Raw genomic sequence first — 17,262 nt, 5'->3', positions numbered from 1 at the left:
AAACAATAGCTTCTATTCATAAATATACTGAAGAAAAATAAGGAATCCATTTGGACTCTTAGAAAACGTTATTCATGAGTAAGTCAGGTTTTTCCATGTGAGTGTAGGCATCCCCAAGGTCACTGGAGCACAGAGTTACAGAAAGATAGCAAGCGTGGAAACAGAATTACACAATATTGTTTGTTACTTTGTTCCCTGAAATCATCACTGTTTCAGCACTTTAAAATTATGAAAAAACTTCCTAATTCCTTCCTAGTGGAGATGATTGTTTGTTTTATATTTGGGGGAGCAAGGTGAGGAATCAGCTTTAAATAAAACATCCTTGTTCTTTCTAGGTTATGCAGTTGAAATCGTTAGAAGAAAGAAATGAAAACTTCCAGGCTTCGATATGTCCAAATGTCAAAATCTTGCCTCTCAAGTCTTCGGCCTCACTATTCACTATCTACTTTTATAAGTTGGGAATTTTCCATAATAACAAAGTTAATTTTTTTAAATGGGTGCTTAAATACATTGAAATTTAGCAATGTGGCTTATTCCACTGAGCAGCCATGTGGAAAACATCTAAAAAAGCTACCTTTTATCAAAATTACTTTCAGGTGAATCAAAAATTTGAATATGTAAAATAAAATAATAAAACATTTAGAAGTAAATATAGGAGAATTTATTTCTTTTTGGAGATAAGAACGCTTTTCTGAGCAACACACAAAAGCCAAATTCCAAAAAGATTCATGAACATGACTAATAAAAAAAATCTTTTTTTCTGCACAGAAAAAAAATTACCACACAAAGTCAAAATATCAACTGGGAAAAATATTTCAACACATGACAATGAGCTCATTTTTTTAAATATATAAAGACCTCTTACAAATCAGTTATAAAAGACCATTAAACCAATAGAAAAATTGACAAAGAACTTATTAGACGCAGTTCATGGAAAAGAAACACAAATGGTTTATGATATATGAAAAGATAGTCAACCTCAATCATAAAGAAATGAAAAATAAAATGTCAACATAATATGATTTTTCATTTATTAGAAGGCAGTTATTAAAATATATGTCATTAAGAAATATTTAAGTGAAAATAATCAAGATGTAGAACAATCCATACAGTATGCCTCTACCTGTGTAAAAATAACTACGTGTCTATATACATATATCTATATATACATATATATGCATATATGCTTAAATATGCATAGAACATTCTGGAATAACATTGTACAAACTGGTTACAGTAGTTGCTTCTATGGTGGGAGCCTGGAAGTCTCAAGTGAGGAGTAAACATAACTTTCCATCCTGTGTTCTTTTATGATGTTTAAATTTCTTTCTTTTTTTAAAATAAATTTATTTATTTTATTTATTTATTTTTGACTGTGTTGGGTCTTCGTTGCTGTGTGCGGGCTTTCTCTAGTTGCGGCGAGCGGGGGCTACTCTTCATTGCGGTGCGCAGGCTTCTCATTGCGGTGGCTTCTCTTGTTGCGGAGCACGGGCTCTAGGCGCATGGGCTTCAGTAGTTGTGGCACTTGGGCTCCGTAGTTGTGGCTTGCGGGCTCTAGAGCGCAGGCTCAGTAGCTGTGGCGCACGAGCTTAGTTGCTCTGCGGCATGTGGGATCTTCCCGGACCAGGGCTCGAACCCGTGTCCCCTGCATTGGCAGGCGGATTCTTAACCACTGCGCCACCAGGGAAGCCCAATAACTCATTTAACTTTAAAGACATAAGAAAGTGGTCCAGAACTTTCTCTTTTGCCTCAGGCTGCTCTGGGCACCGCTCCAGTGGCCCTTTCTCCTCCCTCCTGCCCCTTCCTCAGCTCTGCCCTCAGGGACCTTCACCCCTGGACAGTTTCACTCACTGTTAGTGTGGACGGATCGCCATGTTACAGGTGGAGAGAGGCTCCTAAAAAAGGGGTTGTCACTCTCGTTTTATTAACCCCAGACCGTTCCTTTGAAACAAAAGGGACGCAGAAGCCCAAAGAAGAAGACAGGTGATCTGAACCTGCTGGTGGGACCCAAGTTGGGTGAGAGGAGAGTGGGGCTGGAGGGGGGGTGGTCACGACATCAGGTGAGGCTTAATTCAACCAGATTGGGGTGTGTGCAGGGTCTCAGGTGGTCGGTCTCCTAATCCTGATGAGCTTCTCTGGTCCCTTTAATCTCGCCTCAGGTGGTCTCTCGGCTGCCCCTCCCTTGATTAGCAGCTGTTCGAATCTGCCCTTTGGAACTCAGGGAAGGTCATGGAGGCTGGAGTCTTGCCTATAAGAAACGGGGGACAAAAAGACCTCCATGCCCGGGAGCCCCACAGGGCCCCACTCGGTTTCAGGGGCACCACCGCCTTGCCTACCTCCCAGCTGCGCTTCCCTCGGGGCGTTTACCTCCCCCAGGTCATGTTTATTTCTTCATCATCTTTACACCCCGAAACGAAGCTATTTAAAATGCTCAGGCTCCCAGAGTTTTTACTTCTCTTCTCCTTAAACGTAATAATGAATTCCCAATGCATCTCTCCTAACTTTCTCAGAGAATCTTAAAAAAAAAAAAAAAGGAATGACTGTTCAAAGCTTTAGAAATGACACAAGCACCCCTTTCTTTTAAGCACCTGTGAAATAGGTCCACATAGAAAGATGTCCTCTGAGGAAATGAAAGATCTCCCCCTGGAGGAGAAATACCTGCAACCAGAAACCAGAGAAGTGAATGGAATCCTCCTGACCCAGATAATAAGAGACAACTGGGAGAAATCTGGAATTTCCAAGCCAAGCCTGATGACCTGCTCATTGTAACCCATGCAAAGGCAGGTAGTTTGGAGAAAGTGGTGGTGAGGAAACCAGCTTCAGCAGAGCCGGGATACCTGGAGGGGCCCCCGATTTTAAAATCGCAGGTTTTCACCACGGCCAGACCCTGGAACAATGAAAACCAGACTCACTTATGAGTTCCAACCCCCCAGGGGCCAAGAGCCTCCTTTTTATTTTGGTCCCTGATAGAGAAAGAGATGGGCAGAATCCCACATGATCAAAGGACTGGATCAATTACAAAACTACTTGAAAGCACAGAGTCTGAGAAACAGCACAGAGGTTCCTTCCGGGAAGCCTTGCCGCTCCCCGCGCTCCTCCCCTGGGCTCTCCTGGAAGCGGAGACAGAGCTGGAACTGAGTGGAAAAGTGTGAATAGCATCGGGTCCAAAGCTGCACGAGGACTGTGGGAAGGGGGCGGGGGGGGAACACGTACCAGAATCCTATGAAATGGAGAGGAGCTTGTGGGGAAGTCAGGGTGGGAAGAGGCGGAGAAGCCAGGCTCGTGCAGGGTGAAGGAGTAGGGACCCCAGAGCCCAGAGGGCTGGATGGAAAGTCGGATGGAAGGTCTGAGGGCGCTCCGAGTTACGTGCTCATTACTCCAAGCAGTGGGAGCGAGGGAGGTAACCAGTAACCAGTCTGGGGAAGTCTCTCGGTGGCCACTGGACTTCACAAGAGAAACCCTGGATGTTCAGAACCAGGAAGATACCAGAAGAGCCCCTTCTCCGCAGTTCCTGATCATGCTGGCGTGTATTCTGTCCTCTCTGGCTCAGGACGCCCTCCTTAGCCTCTCTCTGCTCCCATCACACAGCACTGCCGCCCAGGCTTGGTCAGTAAACCAGGGTAGGGACCTCCTGCTCACTCCTGCTGGAAGCTTTCAGTTTCTCAAGCATCATCTTCTGTCTGGCTTAAATTGGTACTGCACCTCATCAGAAATTTGTTCTCAGTTCACCTTGGAAATTATGTCCACAAAGACAGCTTCCCAAAATGTAATGACATAGCCACCTTTAGCAGCAAGAAAGACTGAAAATTGCAACCTGTGAGCCTTGAGCTATATGTCCAGCTAAAAACTGAGGCTCTGTTACCTTGAGAAAGAAGAGAAGAATGGGTATGAACCAGGCAAGAAGCAGTCTCTGTCATATCTTATCTCCTCCAAAACGACTGGAAGCTTGTTGGGGCAGGGACAGCGTCTACTTCATCTTTGTGTTTCCGTACCTTCCTTTGAGTCAATATTCTTTCACTCAAGCTACATTCATTAGGTACAAAACCCTATGTGAGGTACGAGGTATGCGGGACAAAGGAGCAAAAGGACAGCCCCCGCTTCAGTAGAGCTCACGGTCTCACAAGAAGGCAGGTGTGTGTGAAGACCCGGACAGTGAGGACAGGGGACAGGCGCTCAGAGCAGAGGCCCGTCCTCCCTGAGTGTCCCTCAGAGGAGGTGATAAGCGAGCTGATTCCGCTCAACACAAGCAAATGTGAATTTTACTGAATATGTGCATAATCAAGGAAATCGAGTGAAGCTGTACAGTGAGTGGGTGGAACTGAGGAGAACTAACCCTTCCAGGCGCGACCTGGACCCAGGAGATTGTGGGCATGATCCAGAACAACAGAGATGTGCAGAAGAGCCAGCGGGCCAGGACCTTCGACCGGCATCCTTTCATGGAGGAGGCCCTCCCCCCGTCACTCAACTCAGGCACGCGCCCGTGGGGACCCGCGGGCTGTAACCTGTGCTGGACTAGTGTGCAGGTGAAGGAGAGTTATCTCCACGGTCGGCCTTCTAGAAAATACTTCCAAAGGGAGCTGGGAAGGAGTCTGAGGACGGTTCGGGTCAACACACTCCCTTCGGCTGGGAAAAAAGACCCCTCAACCCGTCTCCTAAAATACATGATTGGGTGGCTTCAGACAGCGCATTCCTCCAGAGCAGGCACGAACATCCAGCGCAGTGGAGGTGGGGTGAGGCCTGCTGGCCTCCAGTGAGCGGGAACCTCATTCCGTGTCACTGTGCTACCATCTCCTGGAGGAATGTCTTCTGCTGTATTTTATCTACAACCAGTCTGCCAGAGAATCAAGCTAAACTATATATGGTACCATTATTATCAACAAAGGACGTGCTTCACACCAGAGATACTAAGAAACAACGGCAGGCAGGTAGGCAGCACCCTTGAAGAGTTTGCAACCAATTAGGAATAAAGGACATGTTTTTACAGAGTAAATAGTAGCAAAGTGTAGCTTTGCAATAGGACACAAACCAGTGGTGAAAAGGCACAGACTTTGGAATCAAACAGTCCAGCTGCAGTTCTGGTTTGGATTCTTATCTGGGTGACCTTGAGCAAGTTATTAAACCTCTCAAAACCTAATCTTGCTTCACTTGTAAAATACTACCTGTTGAAAACCCATGATTGACTGGGCCAATTCTTCTAGCACCCCTGGTTGAAAAACTTGTCTTTTCTCCCATCGAATTCCCACGGCCCCTTCACCAAAATCGGATAACCATAAGCATATGGGTGCATTCTGGGTTTTCTGTTCTGTTCTTTTCCACTGTGTGTCCCTCTTTATGCCAACACCACACTTGTTGACAACGACCGTAGCTTTATGTGGCCTGACCAGTGACACTGGGCCGGCCCCAGCCCGGGATGTACTTCATAGAGACATGACGTCAGGAGGCAGTTGACGGGCTTCAGCATCACTCGGCACCACTTAAGGTAGAAGAAGCTGAGCTCCGGGTCAGAACCCACGCCCGTGGGGCCGTGGCCGAGGCCCTCCTACCGGGGCCGGCGGCATCTGACACCCAGGTACCCGTGGAGCAGGGGCCCACCTGGCTGGCTCTGTCCCAGCACCGCTCCTGGGACGGGGCAGCCCCAGGGGGTCTGCTAGCAAGCCTTCGACCCGGGCTGTCAACTGGAAGAGCCAAAGGAGAGCGTGTGCGCCGGGCAGGCTGGGGGCCTCCTCTGGGGAGAGCAGTCTGATTCTGACCGAGGCCAAGCGTCCTTGCTCTGGAGCAGGGGGTCATCACCTCTTGTCTAAGGTGGGGCGGACACCTGACCTGAGTCACTGACAGTGACCCCTTGATTCTGGGGCTCCTTTGTGACTGACGTCCACCAGGTGGAGGCCTCGTTTCCTCTCCCTGGGGTCCACAGTCCCGCCAGGGGATCCAGGAGCTGTAATTTCAATCTCCTGCAACGTGTTTGATGCATTTGATTGAATTCATGAGGTTTTATAACCTGAATCGTGAGGCAGAGACAGGGGCCTCAGCGTTTCAGCTGGTGCTGGGCCATCATGTGGGCCGAGAAACCTGTGTAATCACGAGGGACCCAAGGGGTCCCCTTGGGTTCTCTGCTGCACGAGGGTCGCTCTGCACAGCCTTCCCTCGCTCGAGGCGCCAGCACACGGAGGACAGCCAGGCGGTCGGAAACCCTGACTGGTGGCGTGACATTCCCCTGGCGAGGATGTCAGAGGGGCGGGGTCTCTTCAAGTGCTAACAGGGAGGCTTGGAGAAGCCTGGCGGTTGGTGTGAGGGCTGGAGAGCTGAGGGCTGGGAATTCCGCTGTGCTGGGGCCAGGGGTTAAATTTCTGTCCATGTGGGACCATCTGTTGTTTAAAATGCTTGAGGAGCGTTTCTTTGAGTGGCCTGTCATTTGGGTCCCCTCTATGAGCCCACCGCCGGGGGCTGGGAGGTTGCGTGGAAACCCCACATGACTCCGTGCTCTGGACCCATGACCGCACACCTTAGAGGTGAAATGAGTACCTTGATCTGACTTTGTGGGGTCTGGTGGGCCGAAAGGGAGGAGCATAGACCTGGTTAAGAAGGAGGTGACATGACGGGAAGCAGAGTTTCTGCAGGAGATCGTACAGGTGCCCGTAATGGTGGCTGCGAACCGTGGCACCAGCAGAGGCTGGCAGCGGTCCCATAAATCAATTTGCATAGGGAAGAGTGTCCAGAGTTTTGGGGGGAACAATGGGGGCAGTGATCTGCCATCATCTGGGCTGTGTGCCCCGTCAGTGGGCGCTGTCCGCCCCACCCTGCTAGGGGCGTGGCATCGCTGGAGGAAGAGTGGTCCAGGGCTGTCTGGGACCCTGGGAGGGGCTCACGGGGGCCTCGGAACAGGCTTGTGGTTTGGATAAGGAGTCCACAGCGTCATCACGATGTGTCTCTGGTGTCTGTTGGCCGAGACATGGCGGCCTCGGAACAGGCTTGTGGTTTGGATAGGAGTCCGCAGCGTCCTCACGACGTGTCCCTGGTGTTTGTTGGCCGAGACATGGGCGGCCTCGGAACAGGCTTGTGGTTTGGATAAGGAGTCCGCAGCGTCCTCACGACGTGTCCCTGGTGTTTGCTGGCGTGTGCTGAGACACGGGCGGCCACAATGGACGTGTCTGAGGTCTCCCAGTGGAGGCCCCCCAGGGAGGCTCTCCCTGAACCATGAAGTTATCCTTTTGCCACTGTCCAGACGACTGCCAACCCATCGGCTACTGCCCAGAGTCAGGAAAAATGCGCGTCCTTGGGGGTCTCATTTGTATGGCCTGTTGTATAGCCAAGGGCACTGCCCCCAATTCTGCCAGTCGGGCCGATCTGCTCGACCAGGGGTGCACCAGCAGGGTGACTCGGCCCAGCTGTCCAGCGGGCGGTCACTGGTGAAGAACACAGGGGCTCCCCGAACTGCTTGAGGGGTCGGCATTGGGGGGGGCCACCAGCTGCACCTCAGTGTTGGTGGGCAAGGGGCTGAGCTCGGGGAAACCTCATCCCCCTGTAATCCGCAAAGTCCCTGACAAACTTGAGGTGCCGTTTCCGCTTTAACAGTGAGGCCTCGGCGGCCGTGCCGCGCCTCTGCGGGTTGAATCCCTGGCCCCAGCAGGATGGGGGCTTGCGAGCGGAACCGTGTGGGCTATGAACACCTCTGTCTCTAAAAGGGCCCAGCAGGCTGCCAGAGTTTGGCATTCTGGGGAGGCACTTTTGGTCCAGAACGCACGGTCAGCCGGGTGGGCTGTACTCAGTCCAGAGACCCCTGGACGCAGGCACAGTCAGGCGTCCGGTGCTTCTGAGCCCAGAGGGGCGAAGGGCCGGGCCCTCAGCTGGATGCTCCCCAGGGGGAAGAAGCCGATTTGCATGGAACCGCACGAACAGGCTTTAGTGGGATGGACAAGCGTGTTGCGTGCTGTCTCCCAAAGGTGAGGACACCTAGCGTGTGCTGGGCCACAGTGGCAGGGGGCCCGCTGGCGGGGTGGAGGGATCTCACGGCCCCCAGCGGACCACACCCAGCCCAGAAACTCCACAGAAGTGCCGTCCTTGAATCTCAGCGGGGAGCGGCCCACCCCCTCTGCTGCAGAGCGTGTATCACTGGGTGTAAGTCTTCCTAAGAGCATCCTCAGAGGCCTCTGGAGCAGAGCGGAGCAGAAGCCCGTCTATATGACGCCAGGGGCGGCAGTGGGCTGGCTGGGTGAGTTCAGATCTCATCTGCACAGGTTGTGTGCGGTGGTGGAGACCTTCAGGTAACCCACGGTGAAGGGAACTGGGTGCCCTCGAGAGTGAGAGCGAATAGGGGCTGCACGGCTTCTGTGACTGGGACCGAGTGTGTAAAACGTTTGGTGGCCGGATCTGGGGCATCGTAGCAGGCGCCCGAGCCTCTGGGTGTCATCTGCCTGCTCCATAGTACGGGGACTGGGAGCCTTCAGGGCAGGAACCTCTGCATTTAAGTACTGAGAGTCGACTGTGCATCTCCACTTGGCAGCGGCCAGGTTCAGCGCTGGCGCCATTGGGCTATTGCGGGGTGACACGGTGGCCTAATGACCCGGAGGCAAGCGCGTCTCTAATGACGGGATGAACGGCCGCTGTCCCTGCTTCAGCCGGTGCCGTGGCGCATTTACTGTCCACACTGGAGAAGGCAGCTGGAGGCCCCCGTTTGGCAGCTCCCACGAGAAAGGCCAGGAATTGGGGTTATTTCACCAGGCGTGTCTCTGGGCGAGGGCACCTCCACCTATAACAGGAAAAGAGGAGGCGCGGGGGCCACCTCCACTGGGGGCTGTTCCAGCTTGGCCGAGTCAGTTACCTCAGTGTGAGCCCCCCAAGGAGCAAAGCTGAGGCACAGTAAGACGTGAAGGGGGTTTATTTAGGGAAAACCCATGAGGAGGGAGGTGGAGCGAGACAAAGGAGGGTGGGGCGCCCCAGGACCACGTTCGGTGTCTGGAAATCGGTCCACCGCATGGACAAGCTTCCGGGAACAGTCATGCCTCTGCCTTCCATTTTTAAGTTTTTTGACTTATTTTGACACTTCCAAATTCAGATCCTATAAATGCAGAGTGCACTGAATGTACTAGTGTTTCTTATTGATGTCGGCTTCATCAGTGAGTCTGGAAATCAATGAAATACAGAATATACACCAAGTATCAACTTAGAGATTTGCAGTGAAAAGTGTAGCCATCCAGCAGAGTCAAATGCTTGTCTCAGCTGGACCGTACATCTCCCCCTGTGGGCAGGCTACTTTGGAGACCCAGCTGCAGACCCTTCCACATTCTGGGCTGAGCCTTTTCCAGGGAAACCACATGGTCAAGCCTGTTTAGCCAAGACACTCTCTCCTGGGTGCAGGGCTCAGAAATGCAGTGCAAGTGGCTGCTTTTGAGTTTCTCTGCTCTGGTTTCCATGGCGCTCCATCACTTCATCTTGTCCATCTCCCATCTCCAAACAAGATGCCATCGAATTGAACAGGTTTCCATATATCAACTGCTATCCCATCCCTGATTTGCTGCCCTGGGATTACACCGAGGTCACCGCAGCTTTGAAAACTTCTTGGTTTATTCCCACAGACTGATACCTTAATTTTGCTGCTCAAGAACCAACAAATGACTTCCTAATTATAGTGCAGATGCAAGGTCAGAAGATGCATTAACACTTGGCTTGTCATCAGATTATCAGCTTCTTTTTGTGAAACTGGGCCTTCTAAAAAATGTACAAATCTTGAAGGCAGCACCCCCTTTATCTGCTGAGAGCTGTCGATCATCTGAGAGTAGGAGGTGATGTGACGGAGCTTAGTCCGAGCTTTTCCTGTTATGATAGAGTGGTGAGCTAAGTGGTGTTGCCCAAAGACATCCACACCCCAGCCACCAAAACCCCTGCAAATGCACCTCACATGGTAGAGTGGGCTTTTCAGATGTGATTCAGTAGAGGATCTCGAGATGGGAGATTATCTGGGTTCCCTGGGTGGCCCTCAGCATCAACACAAGGGTCCTGATGAGAGGGAGGCACGAAGGTCAAAGGAGGAAGGAGGAGAGGAGACACGTGACACAGAAACTGGAGTGATTCCAGGGCGGAGTCCGGGCTGAGGAGCACAGGTGGCCTCAGGTTCCAGGAACCACAGGGAAGTACATCCTCCCTCGAGCCACCAGCAAGAGCTGGTCCTGTGACCAGCTGGAATTCGGCCCAGGGAGACCTGGCCTCCAGACCGTAGGAGGGTCAACCTCTTGTTGTGCTAAACCTCTACCCTTGTGGTAATTTGCACAGCAGCAATAAGAGGTTCACACAGATGGATCTGCAGACTCAGAAGATGTAAGTGTGTGGCCTTCGCTCTCACCCGGACATCTGACTCCAGACCAGAGGCCTTTTCAAGAGGCTCCCCATCCAGCCCGGGCTTCCCCTGTTCCAGCTACTCAGGCTTTGATTTGCAAAAAAAAAGCAACAACCAACATAAGCATTGAGATATATGTTTACTTAATCATAAGACCTTGCTGCTGTGCATCCTTTTTGGCTTCCTGAGCACGTTCGTAAACACTGGAGAGAAGTCCAGCAGGAGGAAAGGGGCAGAGAGCAGAGTCACGGCCGGGCTGGGCTCATGGGAGGAGCTGTGGGGGAAACGAAGCTGAGGCCGCAGGACCGGAGCTAATTCGCTCAGAGGAAAACACCACCCGGGTGACCGGCCTGGACTCATGCACGGTTCTAACGAGTACGTGCGACACGGGGAACGGGCACCCTGCCGAGGGTGCACACAGCCTGGGGAGCCGGTGGGCAGAAGTGGAGGCGTGCAGCAGGCCAGCAGCCGGACCACAGCTCTGCCACTCCCAGGAGGGGACAGGTCACCAGCAGCTCCAAGGCGGACTTAGCGCCGTCCTGTGATCTTATCACGGATAACAGTCATCTGTGAGGCTGCGGTTCCTGGTGTGCGGATAAGGCAGAGGCTCCCGCCCTACAACCTGGTTACAGCCCCTGCTCAGTGAAAGCCAGGGGACCCCCCTCTCACACCCTGAGAAATGCCCCGTGGCCTCTCTGACCTCCAGGAGCATCAGAGCGAGGGTGGCTGCAGCACTTGTCACACAAACCAGGACACTCTGAGAGAGAAGGGCAGGTTGTCACTGACTACGCTACGACCACAGCTGTAAACTGGAACTGTGCCAGGCAAACTGGAAGAAACAGTCACAGAAAATGCAAGTCTAGTCACTCAGGCGGGATGGTCTAAGATTCTTCTAATCACTCAGTAACTTTTCTGTCTTGTTTTCTCAGTGTCTCCATCCCCTTCCTGGCTGACTTCAGATCATCCATGTGGCCAGAAATGCCAAGGACTCTCTGGTGTCCTACTACCATTTCTCAAGAATGACTAGGATGGTGCCGGACCCTGGTCCCTGGGGGGAATATGCTGAGACATTCAAAGGGGAAAGGTGAGTAAGAGGAAATGGTGGCTCACGCCTCCCTGTTCCCTCAGCCGCGGACATCAGAGAGGCAGGGCTTTCGCTGACCAACTGTGTTGCTCAAGGTTCTGGGAGGATGCAGGTGGCTCTCAGACAGGGTCACTGGCGAGGGTTTAGCTAAGACATTATGTAGAAAGCTGTGGGCAGTGTACCGAACCCGACAGGCGATGGTACGGGACTCTGGGGTGTGGCCGATGGGGAGGAGGGGAGGGTCCCTAGCAGGTAGGTTGGTAGGAGACAGTCAGCCACAGGGAGCCTGCAGGGAAATAAACACCATCGTCACCCTCCTGCCCCCCAGGTGGGACCCTGAGGACGGAGAACCCCAGGGACACTGACGCCAGGGTCAACCTCGCAGCAGAAGGAGACAGAGGGTGGCTTTTGGGGCCGGCAGAGGACACCATGCACCTCGCTTCCTCCCATTCACCATCACAGTGGGGAAAGGGGCCCAAACAGCTGGTCACTGTGATTCTTCAGAATTAATTCAAGGCTTCTTTTCACAATCAGCCTGTTAGGGAACAATATTTATCGCAAAACGCTGGTCTGGGTACCATGCAGCGATGCAAGAGGAATACAGAGCCTGCATCCCTGCCCTTGGGACAGTCTCTCACGGGCTAGCAAGTTCAAGGGTGGAAACATAAACCAGGGAATCCAGGGTACTTTTTATCATCTCTCTAAATATTAAAAATCCCTGTCTCTGCAAATAAGAATTCTGGTTATCTTCACTAAACGTCCTTTTTCATTTGAGACACCCATGCTCGCTTTATGAGCTTCAGGTTGATACGACGCCCCATCTCTCTCCTTCCCCTCAGTGCTGTGGGGCTCCTGGTACGAGCACGTGAAGGGATGGTGGGACACCAAGGACCGGCACCGCATCCTCTACCTCTTCTACGAGGACATGAGGGAGGTGAGGGGCGTGCGGCCACCATCACTTCCCACCAGGTCCTCCAGTGGAACCAACCAGTCAGGCCTGTAGGCGGGCGTGACCACACAAGGGCCCCCTCTCTCCCTGACACCCTTTCCAACTCAGCCTTACCCTCAAACGCTGCAACTACTTTTTAAAAAATCTTGTAACTTTCCTTCCGTTCACAATTTCCAGAAGATCCTTCCGCTCAGGAAATATCACATGCCTTTATAACCTGATTGATCCTGGCACTTACGAACCATGTTTCTTCACCTACAAAACATGCGTCAGCTCTGTCTGTGTCTCGGGAAATTATGGTGACGATTTATGAGATCACACTGTAAAGCGTCCGGCTTCCTCACTCAAGACCCACATCTCACACTGAAGTGCCGTCCACACAGCCGCCGGCAGGACTGCTCCCACGTGGGGACACAGGGCTGCTCTCTGCATTCATTGTCATTCAGGCATCGCACAGTCACTCTCGTGACCCAGGAATCAGTGCCCTAGAATTACAAAGCTACCTCCTGGGCCGGCGCTGAGAGGTCCTCTGGAATCTAGTCAGACGCCACAGGTCCTCCTTCGGCACCTCTGTGATCAGAAAGAACCGGGCCACAGGGCTCTCGTTTCTGGGTCAGCGTGAGATCCCTTGTTCACCCTCTTACTGACCTTCTGTTAAACTCTCGGCAGACCCTGTGCAGTCTCTACAGTCACTTTCCCTCCTCTGCGCCTCTGTGATCTCCTCCAAGGGATGGACCCGCGCCTTCCCATGGAAGCGCGTGCCCTCCCTGCATGCCCGCGGGCAGCGCGCTTCCTGGGCGGGCGTCGCAGGGCCGTGTTCATGTTTCTCTCCCCCCTTGCACGGTGGTCAGCCTCCTCGGGGCTGGGACGGCCCTCACCTCCGTGTCCTGCGGCCCTGGGACCGTCCGGCATTGTCCACAGCCATCCCTTGAGGAAGACACCTTGACTAAATTTGAGCTGATCCTTTAACTCATCCCTCCCCAAACACAGTCTGTCCAAACAGAATGTCATCCCCTAATGGAAAACTCCCAATTATTTGTTTTGTGTGACTATTCTACGTACAGGATCCAAAGCGGGAAATTCTGAAGATGCTGAAGTTCCTGGAGAAAGACGTATCAGAGGAAGTTCTGAATAAAATCATCTATGACTCCTCCTTCGATGTAATGAAGCAAAACCCGATGGCCAGCTACAGCACCCTGCCCACCAGCATCATGGACCAACGCATCTCCGCCTTCACGAGGAGAGGTGCGTGAGGCCCACACTCTCAGAGGCCAGGCGGGACTCCGGCCCATTTCCCAGTTTCTGGGTGACGTTTCGTGCTCCTGTGCCTGTTCTGTGGGTGACGCTGCCGGGAGAAGCAGACTCCCTTCCCCGCCCTGTGCCGGCCCCGAGCGGGCGGGCTCACCCACCATCCCCCACCACGCCGGACTCACTGAGGCTTCGCCTCGTTGCCGGGATGCCGGGGGCCTGGAAGAACTACTTCAGGTGCCTCAGAACGAGGACTTGGGCAGAACTACGAGAGGAAGACGGCCGGGAGCACGCTGACCTTCCGCACAGCGTCTGAGCGCTGGGGAGCCTGGCAGAGCCCCTCACTAGACTTTAGACGCTTGAGCCTCATGATCAGGACACTGAAAACAATGACTCCCTTCCCCCCTCCTGAGCTTCGCACACTGTCTGTAGATCCCATGCCACGTGATACACAAAATGCGATCACACCCTGGGTAGAAAGAAGTTTAAAATTAAATCACACGGTCGTTCACAGAGGCCCGGCCACATGCGATGCTGGAGCAAAATAAGCACACGACTTAACCCCCTAACTAGTGCACAGCGCCTGGCCTCCCAGGGTCAATGCTCGTGAAAAGAGAGAAAAGAGTCAGATCAGACCCTTGACACAAGAGGCACGTGAGACGCAAAGAGATGAGGACGGCGCCCCGGGGAGAATGTGAGAGGCACCAGGTCTTATCCCCCAGCGTCCAGAATGAGGGAGATTCGGGGTCGCGAGGCTCAGAGGGTGGAACAGGGGATGGGGTCTGACGGAGACAGGGATGGTCTGAAGCCCAGAGACCAAAGTGTGAGGAGCGCACGGTAAAAGCAGGCCTGAAAGCCAGGGAGATTTCACATTCCAGGTAGACTTCTTCGAGAGAGAGGAAAAAAGCCTCAAATTAACCCAAGAGAAATGAATTAGAGGAAAACACCCAGCACCATGTGCACGTAAAGGACAAGGTGACCGTCGGGTCTCTGGGAGGAATCAATCCCACATTATGCTTCGTAAACAGACGCTCTAAGCAGGATTGTCAGGACGGCCAATTTGTTTAGCTGCACATGTAATGTTCTGATTCTTTGTTGTTGTTAAAACCTGCCTGAGAAAGTGCCCAGCCTCATTCACACAATTCGTGCAAAGGTCAGTGCTTTACTTTAAAAGAAAGTCAGGAAGGTTCCTTCTGTGGGATTGGTGCTTTCCTATGCCACCAGATCGTCTGGTACTGAAAATCACCTCCTCCTCCCAGGATCTACGTACGCCCTGTTTGCAGTCCTTGGTCGTTTACCTTCTAAGGCAAGCGTGCAAATCATTAACCACAGGACAGATAATCCCGTGTGGTGTTTGTGCCGACCACTGAGCTGCACCGAGGAAAGGGAGGGGGCGCTGAGCCTGCGAGATTAAACAGCAAATACATTTCCATCGCTGAACACCCACACCTAATGTCTGCAGTTCACCTCTGGGAGCTCCTAAAAATTCAGACAGCAAGCACATAACAGCTCCCGTCCTGCGCACAGTGTGGCCTGGGCATAGGCAAAGCTTGTCTTTCTTCTTTTATAAATTGTAAAATTCTTCTTGATTTCATTGTAAAAGTAAATTCCACTCATATTCTCAATAAATCTCAGGTACAGAAAATATGGATTTCTCTCTTACAAAGCTCTGCTCTGTCTTCTTAAAAAATACTTGCAGTACTGTGAGGAAGAATTAATGGATTAATTGTTTACTTTTAAATTTATTTATTTATTTATTTTTGGCTGCGTTGGTTTTCACTGCTGTGTGCAGGCTTTTCTCTAATTGCGGCGAGCAGAGGCTACTTTTCGTTGTGGTGTGAGGGCTTCTCACTGCAGTGGCTTCTCTTGTTGCAGAGCACAGGCTCTAGGCGTGCAGGCTCAGTAGTTGTGGCTCGCGGGCTCTAGAGCGCAGGCTCAGTCGTTGTGGCACACGGGCTTAGTTGCTCCGCAGCATGTGGAATCCTCCTGGACCAGGAATAGAACCCGTGTCCCCTGCATTGGCAGGTGGATTCTTAACCACTGCGCCACCAGGGAAGTCCCAGTGGATTAATTCTTAAACCTTTCTAGGCGTCTTCTCTCCCTCTCTCTCTTTTTGCTCCGTGGAGTTAGAGCTTCACTGGAGGAATCTGGTGACCAGCTTTCTCCTCCTAAGAGGTTTACTTTTAGTTGGAAAACCCGCCATCTCTTCCTCATCATCCTCATCCTCTCTTCTCTCTCCCTTTGTGGGTTGTTGATCTAGGGTCACAGGGGTTGGAAAACCATGGCCCGTGGGCCAAACCCAGTGTCTGGTATGGCTGGAAGATGAGAAGGCTGTTGTATTTTCAAAAGGTGTTACAGAGACAACAGCACGGATGTGACCCACAGAGCCTGAAACCTCCACCATCTGGTCTCGTACAGAAGGGGGTTACTGAGCCCTGGTCCAGGAGAAGCCCAGCCAGGTCCATCCTGTGGGCAGAGCCCCTGAGGCCCCATCAACCCAGCAAGGCCTGTGCTCCCCGTTACCCAACTCCTGTTCCAGGCGGGGGACAGAAAACTAGCACAACCCCTCCCAGCACCCTCCACCATCCAGGTCCCAGGGAGATGGAAGTTGGTGGAACGTCGGGTCACTCCCGGCTTCCAGCCCAGCCAGAAGCTGCCACCAGCCTCAGGCTGCTCTTGGGAGACGTGAGGCCCCACCTGGGGTTGGTTCCCAGAGGCAGACCCTGAGCTGAGGACCACGTGCTCCCAAGAGAGACTCATGGTTCGGGGAGGGGGAAGGGGGAGCAGGCTGGAGGGGCAGGAAGGGGTGGGGACTTAGCCCAGCTCAGCCCTGCCTGATCCTCAGGGGCCCTGGGGAGGGCCCGTCCTCGAGGCATCGGTCCTCCCTGGGGGGAGAGGTCAGCTCCCAGGCTCTCGTGCCCTCAGAGCATTGGGCAAAGCCGCCCAGCACCCAGGGCACCCTGCCTCTGAAGGAAGCCGCCCAGGCCCGTCAGAAGGAAGCACAGAGCTGGGACGCAGCAGCCTGGGGGCATCTGGGCAGAGCACCTGCGGGTCCCCACGTTTCCAGAGCGCCAGTGGGGAATAGCCCCCTTCTGAGTCCCATGTGGAAAGCTCCCTACCAGGAACCCCGAGCTCTGTGTGCCTGACAGCCTCATCCTGCAGTGGGAAGCTGGGTGGTCGGGAGGGTAGCGGGTGGGATGGGGCAGCAGCCGATGCTCATTGGGTGGATTTGCCAGCCCAGCACGGTGGGCTCTGCCCCGACCCCTGGCCCCTTACCCCACCCCATCCTGCTGCCGGACACGTGGCCTCTCAGGTGGGACCACCCAGCACCTGCTCCCTGCAGGGCAGAGGGGAGGGCCCAGCCGGTGGGGCCCCGGGAGAGCACGTCCCCTACTCAGGGCACGAGTCCTGCTGTGCTCAGGGGAGCAGAGACTCAGGGTCAGGTCTGAACCGAGGGACTGAGACAGGGCAGCCGGAGAAGATGGGGCAGTCGGCCTGGGGAGGGCCCCGTGTGATCAGGAGGAAGCTCGCAGGCTTGGAGGACGGCCGGGGTGGGAGGATGGGAAGGGAGCAAACAGGAGGGTCTGGGGCAACACCTGAACCCCAGGGTACGAGACGGCGCAACTCGCAACAGAGCAGCTTCACTCAAAC

The 17,262-nt window shown here is 53.2% G+C and overlaps 1 long non-coding RNA gene and 1 pseudogene across 9 annotated transcripts in view; one reads left to right on the top strand and one right to left on the bottom strand.

Annotated features, from left to right (window-relative positions):
• LOC309643647 overlaps positions 1-17,262 on the bottom strand; it is a 245,578-nt gene that overhangs the window by 203,197 nt on the left and 25,119 nt on the right. The window lies entirely within an intron of this gene.
• LOC309644136 (sulfotransferase 1C1-like) lies at positions 2,082-15,382 on the top strand (annotated as a pseudogene). Its single transcript has 6 exons — positions 2,082-2,784; positions 4,342-4,750; positions 7,467-7,551; positions 11,290-11,414; positions 12,254-12,348; positions 13,428-15,382. The product of its transcript is annotated as a sulfotransferase 1C1-like (transcript).

This window comes from Balaenoptera physalus (genome assembly GCF_965194825.1).
Source record: "Balaenoptera physalus genome assembly, chromosome: 15".
In the NCBI taxonomy this organism is placed as follows: Eukaryota; Metazoa; Chordata; class Mammalia; order Artiodactyla; family Balaenopteridae; genus Balaenoptera; species Balaenoptera physalus.
Note: the sequence above shows the minus strand (reverse complement) of the source record. Positions and strands in the feature narration are given on the sequence as shown.